Consider the following 24,004-nt stretch of genomic DNA (forward strand, 5'->3'; position numbering starts at 1 on the left):
ATAAATACCTAATAAAAGATGAACCTATTAGAAGAGTAAATTTACTACCCACTAGTTAGCAGAAATTCTTGCCGTGCTCCCTTTAAGTGATAATGTTATTGGTATAGAACATTGTTTGACTGGTTAATGGTCCTTCCACTGCAAGACAGATTATATGGAAAATAAAAGTCACAGCACAGCCAGTCACAATGTCAAAGCCCATGGTTAAAAATACTTTTAACATAAAAAGATGTGTTGAAAGGAAGGGAGAGAGTAACAGCCCCTCCAACAGGGGTTCACAAGAATTTAAGCTGTTCTCTAAAAGGGAGACAGTGTTCCTTGGATTTACCAATCAGTGCCAGGATTAATTTTCTACAGGTTGTGTTGCAATTTTGTTGCATATTTTAAAAACTGAAGGTTTATTTGGTCCTGATCCCAGAGGCAATGTGCTAGTTTCCACCTTTTCCAGTTCATCCTAGCAAATGTGATGTGTCCATGAAATTTAGGGGTATATTTTTCCTTCTATCTCCAAGAAGGGTGGACATCGAGGTGGAAAGGAGGAGATGGTGTCAAAAGCTCTGCATGCTGGCAGGAGGGGTCTGAAGGTGAAGTTGGGGTGGGGACAAGGTGAAGGCTTGGGAGAGAAGAAAAGCAGCAGTCCTTCTGGCACTCTTCCCCTCTGCATCTCTAGTTTCCATCGTGGTGCTCGCCCATCAGTGGATTAATGAGGCTATTGACTTTGCCAGGGGTGGAGAATATAAATAAAAGCAATTTCCTGGCCTAGCTCCCACTGAAACCTAATCCAGTGGGAAGAGAAAGGCTCTCCTCTTAAGACAAATGCTTTTTTAGATTGGGTGGCAGCTGAGTTGCTGATAAGTTTATTGTGAAAGCAAGATGATTTTTCAAACTATATATTGAGCTTTCTAAATTCACGCAGGCTTGCACACCAGCTACTTCTGGTGTGCAACTGGGGTGACGTGTTGTTAGCAGGAATGAATAACAAAACCACATTTCTTGTGTATCTAAGATGTCATTTGCACAGATCTCTTTATGCTGTACCTGTGGAGGTCGTCCACTTGGATGATCTTAACTCTCCTTTATTTATTGCATATATCAAGATCTCTAGCTTTTAAACTATCTCAAGATCTGTAGCTTTTAAGGCTACAGAAGACAGCAAGAATTTTACCTGCTTGTCACTGCTTCTGAATGAAGGAGTCCCTTTATGCTAACATTGGAAGCAGTAGTTACACTTGAACAAGAAGTAGAGCAAGCATGGAGAGCTCTGCTGTGTGCATCCCCCATCAGCTGTGATGGACCAAATTCTGAAGCAAAAACTCCAATGTTCACATTTTCAACAGGAACTCTGCCCTGAGATAAAAAGCTTCTGGAACCTTCCACAATCAAGAGACACCAGCTTAGTTGAAGTGGGACAGCAGGAGCATTACACATACTCTGTTCTAAGAACAAAATTGTTGGAATTAGCCCACTTCATTTATTTATTTAGTTATTTTTCTAGTCTGTGTGCAACTCTTATGCAACAGTTTTGCAAGTGGGTAAAATATTTGGTGCTGGTCTCTGCCAGAAAACAGAAGTCACTGAAAACAGATAGGAAGTCACACATAATAAGAGAAGCATATATTTCCATAGTACTATGAGGAAGTTTTGCTGCTTTGAAAAAAGCTAGTTTCAGAAAACACAATTAATCTTTTTTTTTTTTTATTTCCCTGTCTCCAGCTGTTTCTCCCAGAATGAAAAAAAAAAAAAATCTCACTACATGTCTTCAGTATGGTCCCCCCCCATTTATCAGGCCTCTCACACTGAATACAGCAGTATTTTTATGGACAAAACTGAGTGAGCTGGCTGTAGCAGACTCTGATGTGGTAAGGGCTCTTTGTCATATATCACAGTCAGAAGTCATTTATTATCCTGCTTTCCTTTGGGAAGAGACTGGGGCAAAAGATCCAAATTCTACCTTTCCTTTTCCTCAAGTGTGTGTTTTATAATCATCACTTATTAGCAGGATTATGGTAGCATCTAGGTAATCTTGCCAGGATCGGGGCATTATTATGATGAACAATGACAGAAGTCTATTCATTAGAGTCCAGAGAAATTGTTTTGCTTGGCTGTAAAAGCACTTGGGCCAAGGAGGTCAGACAGCTTTATTCAAAGTCTTCTGCCCATGTTACCAACTCTCGTGATATTATCAAAGTCTCCCACCATCCTGGGCTTTTCAGTGAGCAGCACCTCCTGCTGTCATGTGAGTCCACAAGAAGCTCAGCCTTCATTAAACCAGAGACATGATTCAAGCCCTGTTGATTTCAGGTGAAAAGTCTGAAAAATATGGGAAGCAGAAGGCAAATAATTACCCACTTGAGATATATAGAGATAATACATATATATATTAATTTCACAACTTTTTTTGGAAGGTCAACTTTGTAGATTCTTGGAGCTCAGTGGTGACAGGGCAGGAGGGGACCTTGGGAGTCTTTAGCCCTGTGTTTTTCCATTCCTGAGCCTGTGCCCTCTATTGCTGGTGCAGAGGAGGAAAGCAGGAGTGAAACACCTTTTTTTGTGACTCAGGCCCCTGCCAAGGCAGGAAGGATTCCTCATAATCTGAAGGAGGCAGAAAGAGCGTGCGCTAAATACTTCTAGAATAATTACTTCATAAAGTGAGGCTCTGTTTCAGTCTAGCCTAACCCATCTCAAAAGGATGGCTATTCCCTTTGCATTTAGAGGGTGAAAAGTTGGGAGCCAAGGATAAGTAGAGGGAGAGGGGTTATGATAAAAATACATCTTTCCTCTTTCTCAAGATTGCCTTCCCCACAACCAAACACACACGAATGCCACTGACTGTATCTTATTTATCCTTGGTTTCTCCTTTCCCTGTCTAGCCCCTTTGTCTCCTGTCTCTATGCCTTGTCAGATTATTTACCCATTCAGGCTCCCAGGCTCTTGCCCAACACTAGCAGCACTTAAAATTCTGGTTTTCAGGAAAGCACTACTTAAAGCAGACTGAAGAAGGATCTGAATTAGGATTAACCCAAAGAAAGCAATTCCCTTTACTGGAGTTTTCCTGGTAGCCCCAGTTTCTGTTTTGTTCCCCTTTGCATACAAAGGAGGGAGTTCAAATAGGATCTTTTCTGCCAATGGAATCCTGAAAATAGAGGAAACCCTGAATTCTCTTTTAATTTTTAAAATTTTTTTCCCTTTGAGCCACAACTGTTGTGAGCCCTGTGGCCCTAACTGATGGGCAGAACTTGCTGAAACACAGATTGCCCCACTCACAGGAAACCAAAATTGTTGAAACAAATGCTGGAACAAAACTCAGGAATGAGAAGGCTTTCCATGGATTGGAAATGCCAGTTCTCAGTTTGTTTAGTTCTCAGAAGACTTTGAAGCATTTGGGTTGATGGTTTTCATTTTAGAAACAAAACAGCTGCCTGGTCTCCTGAGCCTGTGCCAGGAGTCCACACTCCCAGGAACACTTTTGTGCTGTCTCCACATTATTTTCCAACAGAAAAGTAATTCACAGGAGAGTTTCCATCCAGTTTCACTGGAAACCTCATTCCTAACAAGCCTGGTACTACCAGGGGAATCATGGACCTCATTTTGAGGTCTGGTTAATTCTTGGTCTTTATTGCTTCGACCTTTGCCTTGCCATTCCAAACTGTGTGTGAAGAGGTGCCTTGCTGCCTGAGTAAAGGCTTCCAGAATTCAAGGTCTTCCTTCCTATTCTGAGAGCCTACATTAAGAACTTTCAGTCCTGTCCTTTCAGTCAAATATTTTTTTTCTTTTCCTCTTTCTTTCTCTCCCCTCTACAATTAATTAGCTAATAATTTTGCTACTGATCCATTCTTCATTAAATACTTGAATCCCTTTTGTTAGATCTGGTCGGAACAAAGGTAGGAGAATTTATGTCTTAATTTTAGTTCATTATGGCAGAGAGCATCCCACCCCATCATTCTCCCTCTCCCCCCCCTCTCCAAGCCCTCCCTCTTCCTTTAGAGGATCAGTTATCACTTTGCCCCTAAACTCCTCACATTCTGCAGAGGCATTGGAGGAGCCTTCACTGCCCTTTATCTTCTGCTGCCTCATTAAGAGAAATGAACCTGAGTCTGAGAGAAATGACACAAGGGAAATAAAAATATAATCCCTTGGTGCCACCTATAATGAATTGTTATGAAAACCATGAAAATATCTGTCTGCAGATATTGTTCTTTGATTTGAAGTCAGTGTTGTAAGCGGTAATTTTTGTCATTAAAGCTGTTAATCTGCGCAGTGTTCCTCATAAGTTTTTATGAAGAAAAACAGCCCTGCTGCCTACATGCTCATGCAGGGAGCTTCTGAGCACTGCTACATGAACAGGGTGCTTTTGAATAATTATCTTTAATTATAGCTGAGGTGGTTGTCTGTCTCAGAGATGGGGCTGTTTCATGGCAGCCTGCTGGCCACTGCTGAGAGGGTTTGGAATGAACTGGTTCATCTCAACCTTGCTGACACTAAAGCCCCCAACTGGCTGCTGGTGGGGGACATGTGGGAATGTCCTGGAGCACTGAGCTCTCTGTGTGTGTGCAAGTAGCTGCACTGATTGCCCCAACCCTGTGCTTTTGTGTTTGGGATGGGGTTGTGAGGGATCAAAGATGAGCTGTGGGGAGCAGAGGTGTGCTAGGAGTCCTTCTCAGCAGTCACGGAACTGATCTCCTTCCAGCAATCCATCTTCAGATTTTCTGGAGTGGGGTGCTCTTCTACCACATCTGAGAGCTTCCCTGAGATGCCAGGCAGCTTTTCATGCTGTGCATGCCAGGTCAGGGCAGAGGGGTCCCTACATCCCCCTTCACTAGTGTGACTGCACTCTATTCCTCCAGGTGACATTCCAGACAGAAATCACTGATGTTGGGGAGGGCAACATCATGGGTAGCCTCACGGTATTCAGATTCCTTGGACTGAAAGGAGCTATGGGCATACTGGCCAGGAGGAAATGGCCTCAAGCTGCACTAGGGAAGGTTTAGATTGGACATTAGGAAAAATTTCTTCACTAAAAGGGTTGTCATGCACTGGACAAAGCTGCTCAGTAATGTGGTGAAATCACCATCCCTGGGGATAGATAAAAGACACATCAATGTGGCACTCTGGTTCATGGTTTAGTGGTGGGTTTGGCAGTACTGGATTAGTGGTTGGACTCAATGATCTTAAAGACCTTTTGGAACCAAGTTATTCTGTGATTATAAGGAAAATCAGACTTTGAGGGGTTTTTTGCAGTTCCCTCACAGAATTAGCTCCCTGCTGAAAATGGCAATATTAACCTGCAGTCTGATCTTGTAAGGATTTCCTTATTCCCATCAGAAATTAGGTAAAGTCTCAGTGCTGATTTATACTAGGCAAACATTTGGCTTAATTGCTTGACTTCCTGGATCTTAGCAAAACCACAGACACCCCCAGCTCTGCAAATATTTAGGTTCCCATTTGTGGAAAAGATGAAGGCTGAGACTGATCTCCACTGACTTTGCAGAAAGGGCATTGTGAAGTGCATGAGAATAGAGGCAACATCAGAGACTTAAAAATAGAAATAAAAGACCAAGAAAGAGAATGAGTTAATAAATCTTTCAAGACACCAAGTTGATGGAATAATGAAAACAACTACCAGGACTTGCCATGGCCCCTGCCCCTTAGAGGAAGCCTCTTCCCCATTTGGTCTCTGCTTTAAAAACAGAAGGGTTGTAAATACCTTATAGTTGAAGACATAAGACATTAATTGTCTTTTCTATTCTTATGCAACTGTCCACTCTAAAGTCCTGGTATTTTACTCTTAAACATCTGGAACTAGGATTCCTATATATAATGCCCATAATCTCTGTAGAGAAAGTAATTTATGTTTCCTGAAATTCTCAAAAGTATCCCTATCATCAGGTCTTTTATTCAGGCAGCTTAGAGCTGTGAGAATTCCTGAGAAAAAGCTCTTTATTGGCTCTGTCTCAAGGTAGAGAACTCCAAAATATGGCAAATTACCCTTGATGCTGCAGGCAGAGTAGCAGTACAGGACAGGCAATTCATTCCTTGCTTCTGACATCCTATAGCTCAGAAGGTTTTTCCAGCAATTTTGGGGCTGTAAGAACAAGCTGATCAGGGAAGAGGGCTCTGCAGACACCATTAACATGGTAGGCTGAATCTGCTGACAATAAGTCAATGATTCTTTCTGACATGACTCTAAGAGTAGCAGAAGGACGTCTGTAGGATGACTCATGTTAATGGAAGAGTGGGATGTATGACTTGAGATTTAGGACAGATGTCAGGTTCAGGGAAGTGCGGTGTAAGGAAGGTAATTTTTATTGGCATAGTAGCAGAAGACAACTTGTCAGAGTGATGTTGACTCCTTTTTTTGTATTGCTTGGGCAAGTCCTCTGGGAAGATGGCAAATGGAAAGGGCAGAGAAAGATCTGGCAACATCCTTTGCTAGATGGAAAAGGTTGTTTTCCAGCAGACAAATAGACCATGGGGTGGTGGTGATTCCATCACCTCCAGTTTGCAAAGCCTTGAAAGAGCTTGGAAGAGACTTTTTTATTAATGTTTGCTCCTTTTCAGACCTGCCTGTGTGTTGAGTTTGCACCATTTCTGTGTGTTGATTTAAGTAAGGGACCCATTTCAAACATGACAAACCTCTACGTAGACACCACTTTAAGAGTTATGCAGTTATTTTTCTGTCCTGCACACTCATTCTCACCAACAGAAGCTAAATATTTGTAAGTCCAGGTTTAAAATATCAGAGAGCAATCCACCAAGTTAATTTAGAGCTCTCATAACATCAGGAGACACACATCTTCTGTGGGCACTGATTTCAAGCTCCTGGTCTTACTTTTCCTGCTTTTGAAGAAGTCTAAGTATTCCAGGACAGATTCATGGGCCAAGAGAGGCCCAGAAAAGATGTTAAGCAGAACTGTGATACTTCCTTTTCTTTGTTCAAGAAGGGTATGTGGGTTGCACTCAACTTCATTCCGGTAACTATAACAGTAAGATCAACGGTAATGATTTAAAAAGCCTTTGAATGATTTCCAGTCTCTCCTCCCACCTCCTAAAAGCTGAGGTGAAGTTCTATCCAGCTGTCATTGGGAACAAGAAACTCAACCAGACACCTCTAGCAATATTAGTCTTATTTATGTAAAGTCAGTTTGTAATTAATATTGATGTACAATCTATAAGTCAAGGATCAGGGCTGCCTGATTCCACTGCCATGTGTGATCTGCTCCCTATCCCAGACCTTATTCTTTGCTGGTTGCTTCTTTGAGCACACAGACATTTATCTGCCACAATCTCTGCTCCATTTTGTCCCTCCTGTTCACAGAAATGATTGCAGCTGGAATTTGAGTGGAATTTCCTGCTCTCCCTGGTTTCCGTGTTCCTTTTTGCCACAGGGTCAGGACAGGAAGTGGGATTTTGCAGAATATTTTCAATGTGGTGTGGGAGACTAAAGAAAAAAATGAGGTTCAAATGGTATCCACTGCTGCATCTGCAGATGTGCCAGTGTTTGTTCTATTGTGCTGCCGTTTATAGGGTCTTATTTTTCCTGAACACAATGGGATCCCGATTCATGATAAGAGCTCAGACAGTTCTGCCTTATACAGATAACAGTAGAAATTCCCAGAATCATTTGCAAGATATTAACTAGGTGATAAATTTCACAAGGCTCCACTGAATAGGCAGAATTGTGTCTTGCAAAGCGAGAAGTGAAGATCTTAAATTAAAGATGAGTTGCTGGCTTGAAAAGAGAGGCAGAAAGAAGAGCAGGGATCACGTCTCCTTGCACTCCTGGCTGGTTGTCACCCAAGCATCTCCCTGTGCCCAAGAAGACATTTCTTCCACCAGGTTATAGCCAGATTCCAGATCCAATGTGAGCTGAATAAGCAGATAACCCAACACATTGTGTGCTACCTCTGCTTGCCACAGCGGAAAGACTCTTATGGTCAAAGCCTTTGAGTTGCCTTGTCATTTTTTGTGGATGGAGGAGGAGGAGCAAATTGATGTACAACGAATGAGCTGGATACAGCTTGAGATTGAAAGTCACAGGGCTTCCTTTTCTGCCTTCTCCACTGGAGCCTTGTGTTCATTCCCCACCCGGACTGTGAGGCTTTTCCTCTCCCCACACAGGGATGTGTTGCAGGTTGTCAAGTGGCCATGGTGCCAGGAGATTGGAGATCTTACAGTGCCTGTCAGGGAGGGCTGTTCTGAGCCAGGCTCTGCCTTCTGATTTCCAATGCAGCCCTTGCAGCTCGGACACCCAGGGTCAGTCAGCTGCAAGGATGAAACAGCTTCCCGCACTTTCACAGCAAGAGTCAGGCTCTGAGCCCTGGCCAGCAGAGTCTGGCTGCGAAGCGTGGGAAAGTTAACAGTCAGAGAGAAAATCTATCAAGGGCTGTTTTCCTGGGGCTGCAATTTCTAATGCATCCAGCACATTTTTTTGGGTAATCTCTACTCCTGGAGCAACATTTGGAAGAGTGGAAAGAGAAGTATTTTATCTTCAAAAAAACAATTAGTACAACAAATTGAGAGGGATACTGTCAGTCAGTAGCAAAGTAAACAGAGTTCCACAGGTCTCAGGCTGCCACCTTTTGCTGAACCCATTAACTGTTTCCTTAATGGCAGAAGAGTGAAGTAGATTTCCCCCTTCATTACTTTTAGTGTAGGATATAGGTTTTTAAAGTGGATCCTTTCAGAATGAAGGAATAAATTAATACATTGGAGTTTTCTTTTTCCAGGTCTAATCTTTCTGTCAATGCAGCAGATTCTCTTCACCTTATTTTCTCTTCAAGTCTCTATTTATTTAAGGTCAAGTAGATAGTTTTCCTTCAATATCTCATTGTAACTGCCTCTTTGCTAGGACAGTTAAGGGATATTGATGTGATTATTGTAGACTTGCTTTGCTCAGCTATTTGTCCACTGTGAGTTGTTGCAACTGTCCAGAAATCAAATTATTAAAATGTTGTAGACTATAAGTCAGTCAGGACTGAACTTATGTGAGAAGCATTCGTTTGGGGTTGGTGTTTGGGCAAGAGCTGGGAGCAAATATCTCTGACCCAATGGAAGCACCTGAGACCTGCCTCTTGAAATCACTTGTTCCAAAATTGTTATACTTGCTTATTTAGCCAATCAACACAACTTCAGTCTTACATTAATGGTTGGGACCCACTGCAAAACCACCCTGAACTTACTGGTTACTCTTTTCAGGCAGATTAATGAGAATTCTATTAAATTTCTGCCTCATGCTGTTTCCATTTCATCTCTTGTTCTTGGACATGTCCAAGTGTGCTGGATGATAGCAGAAATCCCATCAAGATGAGCCTAGAAGTAGCTCACAGGTCTGTAGCCAAACCAGCCCTGATTTGTAGAAAATAAACACCATGAGAATGATTTGGCAAAGGCTGTGAGCTATTCCATAGATGAGGATTATGATGAAAGTGCACAAGGCTGGTGAAAAATGACATCAAAGTTCCCTATAAATATTGGTGTAGACAAAACCTGAATGGCTGGAAAGCAGCGTATTTATCATGAATGAACACAAACGTTAAATTTTCTTGTTTTCAGTGCATAAAGTTTTTTTTAATACACTTTTCAGGAAGAAATGTTGAAATATTTAATTTCTAACCAGATCTTACTTAGGGTAAATAGCATCCTTTGCTCCTTTCCTTGCTACAGCCATGGCTGATACAATGTCACGGGAAAACTGAATGCTGCCAACTGTACAGCACTCTATCTGCTGGGTTCAACTGGCATCTGTGAATTATCCTGCCATATGCATATGTATTATTTCTGCTTCCTTTTCCTGTGGTTCTGAACTGGAGCTTCTTCGAACACTGCTGCAAACAGAAACTATTATCTATTTTCCACACTACTATATGTGCTTCATAGTTACTTTAAAATTCTTGCTTTGGCTCCAGTCAGATAATCTCCAGTATTCTTACTTAAGACATGGGAATTAAGGCCACAAAAATAGTGAGGTCTACACACACAAAGGCATCTGGAATTTCTATTTGGTTCTTAAGGAAAATTTACATGTTAAAGTCTTTTTATGGACTGGAGTTTGAAAAAACTACTTCCAGAGCCTAATTTTTCAGGTGGAGATAAATACTGCCTTACAAAAACTCCTATGACATTTATATCCTGTATGAGTTTTTCCAAGTTCTTCAGGAAGTCAGCAACCAAGAGAGGCACCAGATTCACATCTCCTGACACTGAGCCACACTACCTAATTGATGCACTTTATACTTGTAGGAACGTAGCCAATTTTTAATCTTTGATCTTGGTGTGAACTTACTTGGTGTTATAAATGTTGAATTTTTAGTGTGTTTTTATACCATTACAATTATGAAATTGACTTCTCATATTTATCTTCCTTCAGGAGACTGAGAACACGATTATTGGAATCGGTTCTTTGAAGCCTGCGATTCCGCAGGAGTTTTTTTTCCCTCCAGGCTCTCTTCAAGCAGTGACACCATGTCTAGGTCTCATCGTAACAGCCCTAATGAAAAAGGGAAGCGAACAACCCATCATGAGGTTCATATGTCCTGTAGGATTCAGGAATGTGGCAGTGAGTCAGGCTCAGCGCTGTCGCTCTGCCTGTGGTGTTTTATGGGCTCCCTGACCCAGTGAAGTCACCCGGCCGTCGGTGCCGGGCTCCGGGGTGAGCAGCGTGTGGTCTCCTTGGAAACACAAAGTTGTGGGGGAAGGCAGGAGCTGTGCGTCCCAGAAGCAGAGAGAGGAGAGCCCGATAGGAGATCTCCAGCTGGAATTTCACTGGAGGAAACCATGTCTGATAGCTTGGCCTGCCAAGCCTTTCATCTGACCTGCTGCTGTCCCAGCCTGTCACCCCTGTAACCTCCTGTTAAAAATACCAGCATGTTTCCTTGCTGGCCGGACATCCTGCCAGCGAGTTTTGGTGTCCCAGGGAGCTGAAACTCTCGGAGAGTCCTGCTGCCACAGGGGCTGGGCAGTCAGCAATTCAGCCTTCCACCCCACGGCTTCATTAGAGGCATATGCTTCCCCACATTATCACAGAATCATTTAGGTTGGAAAGGCCTCCAAGATCATTGAGTCCACCCTTGTCTATGATTAAAGACACTGTGTGCTGGAGGATTTTTTTTTCTCATGCTAATCTTTATGTCGATGCAGTAGATCCTCTTCCTTATTTTCTCTTCACCTCTCTATTTATTTAAGTTCAAGTGGGTAATTTTCCTTCAATATCTCAGTGTAACTGTGTCCTTTACTAGGACATGCACAGCAGCATATTAAGATCAACACCAACTAATCAACAATTAACTCCAGTGCCAAATATTCCCCCTTCCTTTGTGATAAGAGCTTGATATTCTGTAGAAAGGAGCTACCAGCTTTGAAAAGCAGAATACGTTTTGTCTACAATTCCTCTGCACAAGCTCTGCATTGTGCAGATTCTTTGTCAGTTGTTTTTTAATTGATATTAGAAGAGCACCTGGGAATCCGAGGTAAGAGCTGCAGCCCTGTGGGGGCAGGAGCTCTCAGGCCCGGTGCTGTAGAAGGCAGGTCTAACCCCAGAGAGCTCATGGGCCATGGATGAACCCCACAGAAATGGATGAATGAGACAAATTGGGCAGACATGGTTTGGAGAAAACTTTCTGCATTGTTTGACAGAAAGGTCAACTGGCTGCTGGATTGACAGACAGCAATGGGAACAGGCTGTAAGCACTAAACTGGGGGAAAGTATAAGACATGGTTTGCCAGAGGATAGGTAATTGGACAGGTTTTTGGCACAAGTGGGTGGAGCACTGTGGGAGAACACATGGCAATGCTTAAGGGAGAAATTGGCTTGCAGCTTCTCAGGCTTGTCCAGGACACAGTAAGCCCAGGAAGCTCCCAGTTTTTTTTCCTGCAGGGATAAAAAATAGCTTTACTTTTAAAGCACTGGCATTCACTCTACCAAATTCCTTTGCATTTCTGCTCTGGAAAGTTTCTTAACTTTGTTTTTATTTGTTTAGTATTTCCTATGAAAATTACAGTGATTGAAATCTTAAAATGTATCTTTTGGTACAGCTTTTCAGACTTATTACAAAGCCACATTTTGAAAAGCAAACATTGAATGTTGTAAGGGAAGGCATTTCACTAAGAAAGTCCTTGTTCATTTCCTTTGTTGGGTTTTCATAAAATCTGTAAAAAGCACTAACGGGGTTAAATACTTTGACTAACAAAAAATTCTATGTTTGTTGAAAAGGTATTTTTCCTGAGAATCATTCTGATGAAAACACTTCAACCACCACCTGGAATTAGAAAAAAATATTATTAAAAGATATTTTCCCATGTTTCCTAAAGGGAAACAAGTGTTGGCATTAGATAATTAGAAACCAGAGACTCAGCCTTTTCTCAAATAACTGAACAGAGCTTCTTTGAACTCATCTTGACTTCTCAGTGCTGTGTCAGAGGAGGAGATTAGTGTTAGAAACATGCTAGAGGAGTGAACACTGCACTGTTTAAGAATGAAAAAACGGCAGACCAAGCCCTTTTCCTCCCCCACCCCCCAGCTACAGCACTTGCTTTGGGAGACAGAATATGTCTCAGTTCCAGAACTGCAGCCACTGAAGGGCTGGATGGAGGTTCCCTGTGGAACTGGAGGCAGTGACTGCTCTGAAGAGCTTGCAGGCAACAAAAACAACAACAAAAAAAGGATGGAAAAAATGAAGAGTTTCAAGCACTGCTTCTGCTGCTAGTGATAGGAAATCAAGATGTAAACTCACACCAAAATATATAGCTGAGATTTTTACAGCAAATGTTTGCCTAGGAGACAGTGTAATCTCACTCACTACAGGAGGTAGTAAAGAACACTGAGCGTCCAGGTCCAGGAAAGGAGCATGTGCTGCAAAGAGGAGCTGTGCTGGCAGAAATGTATACAGAGAAATTATGTTCTTTGTTCAGAGGAAAATTTTGGATTGGAATGCAGTTCACTGTCTTAACTATTGAGGAAAGTAACACAGAAAGAGAGTGCTTCTGGGAGATTTCCATTAGAAATTGCAAAATCTTTTTCCCCCTTTCTCTGCCCAATGCAATTAAACAGCAATAGGAGTGCATTGCACAGTTTATGAAGCAATAATCCAGTTCCCAAATGGCTAAAGCAGGAGACTGATGGCCAAATCATTTATCCCAATGAGGAAAATAGATTATTGCTCAGGAAAGCAGCAGGATGGCATTGTTACAGTTATTCTGCCGTCTCAGTTTATCAGCTCAAAAAAAATCTAGATAGGAATTCTTTCCCTGGGATCAGTTTCTGTTTTCCCTGCTTGCATTGCCAGTCCTGAGTGAGGAGTCCTGCTGACTGTGCCACAATTACCTGTGGAGCAAAGTACAGCTCTCAGTGAATGAGAGTGACAGGGCCAGGGTTTCAAGGCTGCAACAAAACATGGTAGCTGTGAAGTCAGTGCAATTCTGGCTGGGAGATTTGGAGACATAACATTATGAAGTAGGAATGTAACAGCTCTCATGTGGCTGCACTGGGGATATTGTGCTTAGTTCTAAGCACCTCGTTAACAGAACTGTATTAACAAACTGGAGGGGATCCAGAGAAGAGAAAGTCAGTTGGGTATGTTGATTTATGAATTAAGATAGGCCTGAGTGGCTGATGTCCAATCTGAATCCATATTGGAATACCTCCAGATCTTGCAGATGTTTGTGGGTTCAGGACTTTATGATCCTGAGTCGGCTGGAATCTGCAGAAAGATTCCCACTGGCTCCACTGATCACTTGATTTGGGTCTGCTTGAAGAAACCCTGGCTGAAGAGTGATTAAGGCTAAGGATATATATATATATATTACTTAGAAAAAGAGTAAATAGAAGGGAATGTGATGTCAGCTTGGAACTATTAAAGAGTGCAAATGTGAGGACCACCGTCTTGGCTGACATACTGGGAAAATGAACTGGGGACCTTCAGAGCTGGAAGCAGGAGGTTTTTAACATCACTAGCCAAGGTGACCAGACTGCTGCACGTCCCCCTTGTGTGGATGTGGGAAGAGAGGAGAGCATAGGGTGCCCTCATGCATAGTATTGCCATGGTCTGACAGGCATAAGGAACTCAGCATTAATTGATAGAGCCAACATTTTAGGATCAGGGTGATAAATTTAAGACAAATGAATTTTGCATCCTATAACTAGTGAACCAGGTCACAATACCCCTACTATTTTTTTTTTTTTTTTTTTTTTTTTTTTTTTTTTTTTTGCATAAGCTTTTTAAATAAACTGGTGGACAGGTACTCAGAAAGCAGATTGTTCTTGCTGATATTTTAGGGTTTGATGTCATAGAACTGTAAAGTACAATGAGACTCTCTTCTACCTCACTGTTCCTAATTAACCTTACTTTGGTCCTGAGATTGTACATTAGGATATGGCCATAATTACCATTTCAGATAGAGCTGAGGCTGCTACACAGGTGCTACTCACTGCCCTGAAGCCATATTTCTTAAATCTGCTGCAATACTGGTGCATTTCCTCCCTAACCCAGTTCTGGTGAAATGATCCTTGCTACTCCTCCAAACTATTAGGAAAGGTGTAGTTCATCTGGATAATTTTTTTTTCTTTCACTTTTCTTCCTTGATATATTCAGCCAAAAAAGATATTTATTTACATATTCCAAATGGCATACAAATCTGACCCAGGCGGAGAGCCTGCCTGTTCCCAGAATACCAAGGAACTTCAGACAAATTTAGGTTAAATGCTCATTTGTTTCAAAATTGCATATTTGCTGCCTGCTTTGTTCCTTTGCTTGACTGTAAAGCATAACGCAGCGATGCTGTGAGCTTTTCTTTCAGATCCTTGCAACCATCTGCTTGTTTTATATTCCAAATGCTGCTTAGTATATAAAATCATATTCCAAACAAAAGATATTTCTCTACAAATAAGGAACCAATTAATGTCAGAAAGTCTAAACCAATATATTAAAAGAAAAACAACTAAAAATAAAAGCAAATGTGGCTGAACTGTGAGTATCTGATAGTGCTGTGATGCCCAGGGCTGTTGGCTCCAGCCAGTGTGGGTTGGGAATGAATTTACTTAGTTCTGGATAAATAGTGGATCAGACAGGGGTTTTCTGATTGTTTTTTTCAAAAGTACAAATATGATGCTGGAAAGCCCTAGCGGATGTTGTTTCAAGGCAGTGACATAAGATGGGGCTAAAATCTTTGCAAACTTAGAAGTGCCTTAGCAGACCTGGTAATATCACAGCAGGGAACAGCAACGTCACATCTGGAACATTATAAAATTGGCAATGCTGAAAAGGCATTAGTAAACATTATTAAGAATTCCTTGCAGGCAATTAGACTGCAACAATATCTTTGGAGAAAGGGTTTTTTTTTTTTTCCTTTTTCGTCTTTATTTCTATCTTGCTAATGAGGGACTAATGAGCCACAGACTTGTTACCTAGGAGGGATATCTCAACAAAGCTCTAGTGAACTTAAACCCAGTATTTACAGACTGATGACTGTTCACATTCATTATATGTTTTAAATGAGGAGGGACTACAGTAAAAAAAAAAAAAAAACAACAACAAAAAACCAATCAAAAAAGGAAACAAATTGTTCCTAGCTGAGAGACTTCTGAAACTCTAAATGTCAGAAGTTTCCTAATGTCAAGGTTAGAGCCTTCCACCTTTTCCCACCATTTAGGGCCAAGCACAGTTACATGTTATCAAAATATTAGTCTTCTCTGACCATTGCAAAACCTACTTTTTGGTTTCAATGATTTCAAGAGATTTTTGTTTTGTTTTGGTTTTTTGCCTCCTTATGAAATCAGGCTACTAAACACAACCTGTGAGCATTCATTGTCTGTGTAGGGGTACATTGGCACACGCCTGCTTCAATCAGCCCCTGCTCACAATTTTTTTGCAAACAATGTCTTTTTCTCTGTCTTTTTCTGGCTACCTAATCTTAACTATCCAAGAGGCTGCAGATAAGACATTGGAGAATCTCAAGCAGAGCACACTTGCAGTTCCAGGCCCAAGGAAATCACTCAGAGCTTATCAGCAGCTCTGATACCAGCTGTGATTAGGGCACATGGGTGGGACTTGGGAACCATGGCTAAAATGAGTTGCTCTGCTACACTTTTTCTACATGCCCTTGAGCAACCCCTGCATGGACAGTTTTTTTAAAAACCTCTCTCTCTTACAGGCTGGAGGCCTAAATCTGTCCTGAGACATCAGGGTGGGTAGTCCATGGACTGAGACAAACGTCGCTGAGATGTGCCCTTGGAGCACTGTACACAGTGACCTTTGTGACTGGATCCCTTGAGCAAACCCTCAGTGCCAAGCGAGGAGAATTTGGTTTCCAAAGGGTACAGCCACCAGGATAGAGTGTGTGTGAACACACAATAAATCTACTTGTACCTTCCTTTCCTCTTCACACCCCAGCCAAGACATGGTGGCAAAAGCAGTTTTCACACAGAGAGGGAGTGTGCAAACCCTTTTTTATAAACAGCTGCATTGGCACAATTTCCTTTGCAAAGATGCACAAAAAGTTTTGGTTGATTTTCAAGAAACTAGCAAACCTTGAATGTTGCCATATTAGATTCTTGGGCAGCTCACTCGAGTTTTTCAGGCTTATTTTCCCTTGAGATGTCTGGTTAAGTTGTTTAAGCTGCTGGTTCCTGTGGCATCTTGGACTTTTCACCTTGACCCCCTTATCTTTGGCTTCTCACTCTTCCCAGTCTGTATCCCACAGATTTTTTTTTTTTTTGCCTGGTCTGGTACAGAAGCCACAGTGTTCACTGGGAGCTGATGTCTGGTCCCTGGCACCCAGCACAAGACTAAGAAAGGACCCTAATTCCAGGCTTCTGAACCATTCACCCACAGAGCTTCATGTCAGCTGGGTAGGGATGTAAACCTGTGATTGCCAAGCACAGGGTGGCTCTCCCACCTGTTCCATCATTTCTCCACCTTATGTGCACTCACTCTGAGGACTGTAAGCAATTATTCTGTTAGGTACTAAATACGATACGCAGCACATGGTAGTGTAAAATTATGGAATTTGGGGGTTTTAATGAGCTCAGGTGCAATACAAAAGAACTTTTTTTTTTCCCTGTCCATAAAATTATATGGCTTGGAATTGGGGGTTTATACAGCCCTGGACAAAACCATTTTATTTAAAGGGTGGGTAAAAGTGGGGGGTGGAAGAATACAACAACAACAACACCCTAGCCCAGCACAATTATATGCAGATTTGTTCATAAATCTGGGCTGGAGCAGATGTGCTGCACATGTTGAAAATCCAGAGCATGTTGCTGGAACTTAAAACATAAACATGAACCTGTTTCCAGAGAGGAAAATCTGCTCACAGCGAGGAGCTGACCCTGTGCTTTAAACAAAGATCAAGTCCGTTCTGCCTATTGTGCCTTTGCCATGTGTTTACTTTCCTTGCTTGGTGCCTAGGGTAGCTTAAGGAGTAGCCAAAAGAAAAGAAGCAATTTACTTTGGTCTGAAAAGAGCCAGTGGCACTTCAGGCTTAAGGGAACAAGAGGTAGGATGTGACCCAACTCATCTGGCTATCAAGGGTCCTATTAGACTGGGTCAGCAGTATCATGCTGAATCTTACATCTGAATTTTTAGAAGTCTTTTGTCCTGTAGGTAAATCTTGTAGAAAAACATAACTGCACTTCACAGTGGGTAAGACTGCATGGAAAACTCTGCTTTAAACACAAGCCTGTGCTCTGTAGGCAGCTGGAAGTGAAGTTGGTTGCATGATTAAATTCCTTTGGAGGCTAGCAGGGCACATTCCTGACTCATTGCCACTGTACTTTATTTTCTTAAAAGTGACAACTAAAATGCTGGTAGCCCTCCTATCCAAAGCTGTGAGCTCACAGATTTTGGCATGGTCTGATACATGTCTGATGCATGTGGTAGCAGGTGAGACAATTTTCTTTTCCTGGCTTTTTATTCTGTCAGAAATGGGCGTGTCTTGGTCAAAGGATACTGAGAATTCAAAGTGCTTTCTTCCTGACCCTTAAAAAAGAGTAGCCCTCCAGTTAAGTGACAAGGGCCACTTTGTGGTTATTATGAGGCTGCTTACATCCTGTCCATTCCACTGGGTGTTTAGACAAAGAAAGGAGTTCATTTTCCATCACCAGGCTTGATAATGCCATGACCTACATGAATACAGAGTTTCCAGCTCTCTTTTTCTTCGGGGGGAACAGTGGTGGGTGTGATCATCTGTGCTCCTTTGCTTGAGTTCTCTTAACTCTCCATGGAGGATGTTGGATTGAGGCATGATGTTGAAATCTGTGCTCATCCACTCATCCCTATAGGCTGGTGATATCAGGACTTTTAATCTCTAAGACTCATGTACACACTCATGCCACTCCTTGCACTGGCAGTCAGCTGCAATACCCTGCTTTTGGGAGAAGGGCATTTGGTAGTTTTAGAGCCTGCTCTCTAGCAAACTGCACATGTTTATTTTTATTTAAATCAAAAAGCCATGAAAAAGAAGGACTGTTAAAAACAGTCAGGTTGACATAGGTGTGGATTATGTCAGAAAGAGCATGAGCAGTTTATGCTGAAAACAGGCACAAATAAATATCTCTTTGGTTTGTTGAAGGTAAGAGAGATGTGCATCTGGACCAACTTGTTGCCCCTTCCTTGCCCACTGCCTTTGTCTGCCACTTGCACAGCCCAGGATGGGTCTGCCCCACCAGAGGTGTCACAAACACTAAACCTGCCCAGGGCAGTGAGGTCCCTCCATGCTCTGCTGGACAGGTATTGTGATGACTAATTGAAAATGGGGTTTCATTTGTGAAACACTCACATGTGCAAACTCCATTAACTAATTAGCTTTCCAAGGGGGTTTACAGTTTTGAAGCACAAAAGCTCCTGACACTGACAAGCACGCAGCCCAGGATGAAGGGAAAAGGGCTCTCAGTGCTGACAAGTTCACCTTAAACTGGAAAATTTTAAATGTTCCCAGTGGCCTGACTATTTGTCCTTCCACCTGACTACTGTTCAATCCATTGCCCTCAAATATGGTAAGAGGAAGAAAAGATGCATTATTATTAATAAATGAATGGAGCTATTTGCTATTTATTATTTAAGCTCTTGGTACTGGCAGGCTTTAGTGATACATGAAATATAGGCAAGTCATTTATTTATTAGGCAAAATAATGATTTTTCCCCCCACCATTCTGGAGCCCTCTTTGACCCAAAACAGCAGGGGGTTTATCAAGTACAAATACGATGACTTGTAATTTTAGAGTCTTTCAGAGCACTGTAACTGACAACCTTTTTAACATAAATACATTGAACAAATAATTTATAGAAGTATTCTGGGAATATTTTAGGGTGTTTTATTACTACTTCTGAAAGCCATGGCATGTTATTGATTTTGGTGTATTAATATAACCTAAAAGTGAGGGCACATGCTTGCCTCCTAATCCAAATCAGCTTTGATGGCAACCCATATATTTTACTGAAAGGAGCCTTGAACTAACAGCAGAGGTTAACAATTACACATCATAGCCAAAAGTCTAAGATAATGAATTTTGCACATTAGACACTGTCCAGCTCCAGCCACAGGAAGTTCCCCACTACTCCCTCCTTGATGTCTCATCCAAATTTCTCCAGTAGCTATTTGTCAGTATTTTGAAGCCTTATTCTTGCATTTGTGTCATACAATTTACATTGTATTCATGAAGGCTTCCACTGAGGAAGTGTAATCATCATTACTGCTTTCTTTATGCCATAAAAATAGCATATTTCTCTTAAAATGAGAAATATTGCTTGCTTGCTTTGTATTTTATGATGTACGTAAGTGTGTGTGTGTGTGTGTGTGTATGTGTTTGCAGAGGCACTGGTATATATAACAATAGCTGGGATGTGTACAGTACTGGATGTGGGGATTTCTCTGTTTCATTCTCTGCTGCCCTGGGCTACTGCTGGTGGGCACTGGAGAGGTTTGAGTGGCTCCATCTGCTTCTCTCCACCTGTCCAAAGGCTCCAGAGCAGCCCCAGTGCAGTGTGACAGGAAGGCTGGTGCCTCCAGCCCTTGCTTTCTGGTGGCCTGGGTACCTGCCTGGTTAGTGCTTCAGTGACACTGGACCAGTTCACCACACTGCTGAAAGCTCTGCAGCATCACCAGAGCCTGATCCTTGCCACGGTGGTGCATTTGTCAGCCAGACCCCAGAAAATAGGACTCTCCAAACCTCACCACCTAATGTAGGCCCCCTTTTTTTTTCCTCTTCCCATGTTTTCTCTGTAGTCTTCTCCACTGACAATAAGTTTCACCACAGTTATCTCAGTTCTGGAGGAATTTTTCCCTCCATGCGTATTTCTTGGCTTTAAAAAGGAATAGTGGACAGTTTTAAGTGCCTTGATGTAGCAACTGTGTGAGCTAGATTTCTTCTCTGGCTGCACTTTCTTGAGAGCCTCCAGACTGTTTTCCTGCCATAGATTTCTCCTCTTTCAAGCAATAATTCTTTTATCTCATCTTTATGTTTTTTCTGGTCATTCAGTGGTGCCATCAGTGAAGGCTTGGCCATAGGAATTCCTGGTTCTGACCAGCTTGTTGAGTGGGCAGAGTCTTTTGGGACAGCTCTGCATTGTTGGGGGCCAGTGATGAAGAACAGACATGCAGCTTCAGCAGAAAGTGAAGGAGAAAAGTCCCTCCAGATTTGTACCATACTTAAAACTTTCTGGAAACTCTGCATCTGGGGCAGTCAGAGACCTGTGCTGCACTTCACCATCTCCAGCCCCTTGTTGCCCTCCCTTAGTGCTGTCACCATGGATATAGTGACATCATGGTGCTACTGCTGCTGCTTAGAGTAGGAGGGAAAGCTATGGAGTGCCCCTGGAAAAGACTCTTAAGTCTTGAGGTCCTGTTGTCCTCAAGGCCAGAAGCATCCTTGCCCTCCTTTACACCATGATTTCTGTTTAAAAAGCCTGTGCATGGGGAAGTGTGTGACGTGGACTGAGAAATATGCATTCAAATAGCATAAAATATGGGCTTTAAAATTTATTTTATTCAGGGTAGAATTCAATCAAAAGAACTCTGGAGGGGGAAAAAGGCATGCAGATCTTGAGGGGCAGGGAATAGGCCATCTGGCTGAACATGCTGCCTGTTAAAATGTACCTTAATCCCCACTTCCTGCTCTTTTGCCATATGCTTTGCTGTGTGAAAACTCAGGTACAAAGCAGTGCCCTGAAAAGGTGACTCCTAATTAAATCCAAAAGAGGCATTTTATATTCATCATTGTAGATGTACTCACATCTTTATTTTCCAATAAAATGTGCTCTCTCCTTCTGTCCTTGTGGTGTGACTGATGTCACTTCCCACCCAAGAAGTTTCTGAAGGAAGGATTATTTTTTTCTGTTTTTTTACACAATTTAAAAATTTCTTTAGTGTTTTTTAGTGGTAAACTTCCAGCACTATTTATGTCCAGGTGTAGTTAATGCCCTCATTCTCAAAGGAGGAACAAGTTGAAATACAGATTATACCCTGCACGCCTGCTTTCCTTGCAGTCAGCATTTAATGATTTGCAAATAGTAATAATACACTGGCAAAGGAGACAAGAGGCTTAAATGCAGTGAAAAGCAATTTCAAATGTAAATTATGTCCTGGGCCTGTTGCAGCTAAGGTTTTATTGGTACAGGTTTTTTTGATATAATTGACAGGGCTTGGTACTAAGGAGCATTTTAAAAACTTTGTGATTTTCAAGCTTCATAAACTTTTCAAGCTTTCAAAGCAAATTTTCAAGGCCTGGTTAATCCACTTCCAGCAACTTGGTCCGGACTTTTCAAATGGCTTTGATGCTGGAACTTGTTTTTCACATTGTCAGTGACTTAGGCTTAAGGGCCCTTTGGAAAAAAGGGCAGTCAAACCCTCTGAGAACTAATGGGACACAAGGAACTTGAAAATCTTTGAGTAAGTTCAACCATTCCCTTGTGTGGGGTAGCCCAGAGCAGTGGTGGGACAAACAGGCAGTGTGTCCCAGGTCCCTTGTTTAGTGGGATATAGACAGACCCACCAGAGCATCGTATTTCCTTATGTGCAATAACTGCACAAACTGCAGTTCCTTTCCTCCAGGTGCACCTGATACAGAGAGCTCCTGTTGTTGTTTTGGGTTCTTTATTTTTAGGTTCAGTAGGTTTTATTGGGTTATTTTCCTACCCTGTGAACATAGGCACCAGGTAGTCAATAACAATCGCTCCATTAAAAAGGAAAATTAAAATCTTTGGTTTTTGCTGCACACACTTAAAATAAAAAAAATGAATGGGGAAAGATGAAGGAAAAAACAGATGCCAAATGTTGTTTTACATGTCACAGAGGCTGCTGTTCCATAAATTCATATCTTTGTAGGAGTGCAAGTAAAATGTTACCAAAGAGGTGCATTCTATCCCATTCTTCTGCCATTCTTTGATATTATCATGTCTGAAAATCCAAATGCTTATTTGACAGCTGCATTATCTTAAATTAACTTTTGGCTTCCAAGCTGAGAACACTTTGGCCCAGACAGGACTCTCCTGAGGTTGCAAACAAATCAATAGGAGGGCCAGGAATAGAAGTGGAATAGGCTCCTGGTGCTGCTTTTAGCTACCAGACCTCCTTCAGCTGGAAATCACATTGTGTCTCAACCCATCTCCAGGAGTTTAGTCCCAGGAAGGACAAGCTCCAGTTCCTCCTCTCCCATTGCCTGGCAGTGCTTGGTTGGTGTTCAGCACCTCCCTGGGCTTTACCATCCCTTAATGCTGCTGCTTCCACTGTCTACAAAAAGCACAGAAACCCCACCCTGTCTTCTGCTCCTCAGCATCCAGCTCTGAGCACCAGTCACAACTGGTTTGTGTTCCCTGCCTGCTTCTGCCATTGAGATTTTATTGAGGCTTGATAGTGAGCAGAACAGTCAGGTGTAAGATTTTAGGTCTCTGCTCAGATGAATCGTGTGCGGTACACGCCGAGCAGCCCGAGTGTTTACAACAGCCTGTGACAGAACGTGTTACTCCTTGCAGCTTGAGGCACTGCCACAGAAATATGGCACATTGCACAGAAATTGCTTGTGCAGCAAGCTGAAAGTCACGTTATTAGGGTGTGCTGTCGGATTAACCCACCAGTGTGCAATCCAACCCGATTCCAGCAGTGAGGATTTATTACCTGCTGTGACTTCCAGTCACATCTGAGCTCCCCATGAAATCACAGGGTGGCTTTTTTACCCAAGTGTGTCTGTGTATGTGTAGTTGCTGTGAGGGAGAGAGTAACCAAGCTTTACAAGGACTGGGAGTGAGTTTCCACTGCAGCACTGCATCCAGAGCCCTTTGCAGTGTGCCATGTCCTGTGCTTGGGATTAAAATCTCTTTCTGGGGTGCTTAACCTGCAAATTATTTGTGTCATAGGAACGTACTTGAGGATGAAGGAATTCATATCTCAGATACACAGGTGGACCCTGCTGAAGCTACAGAGTAACTGGGTGTAGTGGTAGGCGCCAAAGGCTTTGCCATTCAGATCACCACACCTGTGAATATTCAGATTACATCCTCTCTGCTAATGCTGGCACCTGCTTGTTTCAAAGCTGTTGGTATTTTGGGGAGCTGTGAGCCCCTGTCCAGGGGGCCTCACTGAGATCTCACCTGTCCAATTTGCATTATTCTGGCAAAGTGCCCACAAGTGGCTCTCACTCAGCCACAGCTTGACAACTCTTACTCATTTCTTACCTGCAACTAAAGCACCAAAAATCTCCATGCTCCACTGCCAGATAGGATCAGCTGGGATTTACCTCTTTCACCCATGCAAACAGTTTAGAAAAATGCAAACTTTATCTAGTTTTCCTGGCAGCTGTTTGTTCAGTGTCCCATCCTCACTTCACTCCAACTCCATGAAATACAAATAGTTTGTCAAAGAATGCTGGGTTTTATCCATGACCAGCCTGTGGGGTAACCAAATCACCATTGTACCTGGCAATAATAAGCAAGTTCAAATTTAAGCAGAAGCCAACTGGTGATGTAATTAACAAGTTATTATATGATATGACTATGCACCTCCATGCTGGATGTAATTAGAA

The 24,004-nt window shown here is 42.3% G+C and overlaps 2 long non-coding RNA genes across 2 annotated transcripts in view; both read left to right on the plus strand.

Moving 5' to 3' along the window:
- Positions 1-15,531, plus strand: part of LOC146766192 (uncharacterized) — a 50,225-nt gene extending 34,694 nt beyond the window's left edge. Inside the window, exon 2 of the long non-coding RNA XR_014958336.1 lies at positions 1-15,531. This exon is cut by the window's left edge and continues 32,176 nt beyond it. This is a non-coding gene — a long non-coding RNA (uncharacterized LOC146766192).
- The window catches only part of LOC110470840 (uncharacterized), a 226,205-nt gene that overhangs the window by 50,354 nt on the left and 151,847 nt on the right, over positions 1-24,004 (plus strand). The gene's annotated exons all lie outside the window — the stretch shown is intronic.

Source organism: Lonchura striata, chromosome 13, assembly GCF_050655825.1.
Source record: "Lonchura striata isolate lonStrDom1 chromosome 13, ASM5065582v1, whole genome shotgun sequence".
Lineage (NCBI taxonomy): Eukaryota > Metazoa > Chordata > Aves > Passeriformes > Estrildidae > Lonchura > Lonchura striata.